Source organism: Pteropus vampyrus, unplaced genomic scaffold (genome assembly GCF_000151845.1).
Source record: "Pteropus vampyrus isolate Shadow unplaced genomic scaffold, Pvam_2.0 Scaffold3, whole genome shotgun sequence".
Lineage (NCBI taxonomy): Eukaryota > Metazoa > Chordata > Mammalia > Chiroptera > Pteropodidae > Pteropus > Pteropus vampyrus.
In genome coordinates, this window is record NW_011888784.1 from 9,037,421 (window position 1) to 9,039,709 (window position 2,289).

Below are 2,289 nucleotides of genomic sequence, written 5' to 3' on the forward strand. Positions count from 1 at the left end.
ATCTCTAGCTCACCCTTCTCCAATAACCACCAACATGAATTCCTGCCTACAGCTCCCTCTACTATACTTTATCCCACTTATAACTGTCAGATTTATTTTCCTGAACAGGAAATGTAATTCTAGCTCTGAAGCTCAAAACCCTTCAGGCTGCCTACTGAACAATTGCTATTGATGAAATATAAATTTCTCACACCAGGCATTCAACATTCTCCACACTATGACCACAACTGACCTTTCTAGTTTGACCTCCCACTGTTCCTCATCATGTAATTTATATGCTGTAAACAAACCAAATACTGTTCTCTAAACACAGCATAACCTGTGAAGCCTTTCCTACAGTCTTCAGTAAAACACACAACATCTCCCTCCTTTAACCCCCATATTCTCCTTCTTTCCGTCCATGACACTTTGCTTGCTGGGTTACTTATCTTACCTTACAATATGTTGTAGTTATTGGTCTCACAGCACACAAGAATATTAATACCCCAGGGAAGGTGTTAATAACCTCATAGTTCCTATGACGGGGTTCCACGAATAGGAGTCTATATAATGTGTAGGAAATTGAATTTTTCAGTGCACGGAAGACAGACGTAAAGTAAGTCTATTCTTGCTCATAACTACCTTTTCACTGCTATTGACCATTGCTATATTTCCAAAATTTTCAGTCCCTCATATTGACTTAGACTTGTTTCAAATGTAATTGCGCATATTGTTCTTTCTGGTTATATTCTTTCCATGTTCTCTGCTTATGCAAATCTTACCCTTAATGGACCATTTAAATCCCAACCCCTCCGCCTTTCGTATTTTGAGAGTAAGAAGTGATTACTCCCTCTGCAATAGTTTTTTCTCTTCTTTACAAATCATCCCCATAGGATTGTAACTGAAAATTTATACCTTTAGACACCCTTCACCCATTTTGCCCACCTCCTAACCCCCAATTCAGGCAAACACCAATCTGTTCTCTCTATATATGAGCTGTTTCTTTTATTAGAATAATTTATTTCTAATTTGAAATTAATATTAAATTGATCTATGGTATTATATGTATCTCTTTTCATAGTCACTTCAGAGCAATATGTTCATCATTTATGATTATTTTAAAGCTTGAGGTGCCTGTGCCTTGTTTGCCACGTAATCAATAAGACTAATGACATATGTTATAGTAACTAAGAGTATATGCATTGTGCATCGACATTGCTTGGGTTTATATGCCAATTCTGCTTCTTATTTGTAGCACGGGAAAGTTTCTTATCATCTAAGTGTCTCAGTTTTCCATAGCTGTAAAATGGAAATATTAATTGTACCTAACGTACACAATGAGCCAAAATAAGGGAAACATCTAGAACAGTGACTGACCCATGGCAAGTGCTCAAGAACCGCCACCTTCCATTATCATTCCTGGAGAATAAGAGTTTTAGTGTTATTGGTTTCATTTTGTTTTGTTCAGAGCACACGTTTACTCCGCATATGAGAATTTAGTACTCATGGTGTTTACTGGGTGAATAAGTTAAAGTTTTTATTCTGCTAGACATATTTGAGCTTGTTACCCTCTTCAGCTCCCTACAACCCTCATCATTTGAACAAAACTGGCTTTAAGAAACGATAAAGGGCATGAAAATTCCAACTTTTCCTAAATTCCATCTCCCCAGTAAGAAAAATACTGAGTATAATCCAGTAAACTTGAAGTTCTAGGGAGCTAGCATCATCCAGAGAAAAGCCCAGACTTTGAAATAACAAAGGCCTTAGTTCACTGTTCAGATCTCCCATTGGTCAGATGGCTGACTTTGAACATCTACTAACTTTCCTGAGCTTATGTTTCCTATTCTTTAGAATCTGTATAATATCCACCTCTTAGGATCACTATGTATATCATTTGAAATAAATATTTAAAGCACCTGCCATATAGTTACACACTCAACAAAAGCAAGCTATTATTGTTTTTATTGAAGAGCATATATTTGTTACAGACATCAGAGATTTTTATAATAAAACATCCTAGGATGCCTACCCCATGATCCTGCTCCACTAAAATTAGATTTAATTATTTAAATGTAATGCATTAGAAATATATTAGGCAATCCTAAAATCCTAATGAATATGTTTTAATAAATAAGATGTAATAACCTTTAATGAAGTTTAAATATATAAACTAATATCTTAATATAACTCTATTTTCTCATAAAACAAAACTAGTACTAGTACTTATGATAGCTATAAGAAAGCTCATATCTTGCTGTTTTTATGCTAATTCCTTTCCCTAGTCCTGTCCTCACCAATGCCAGCATTCAC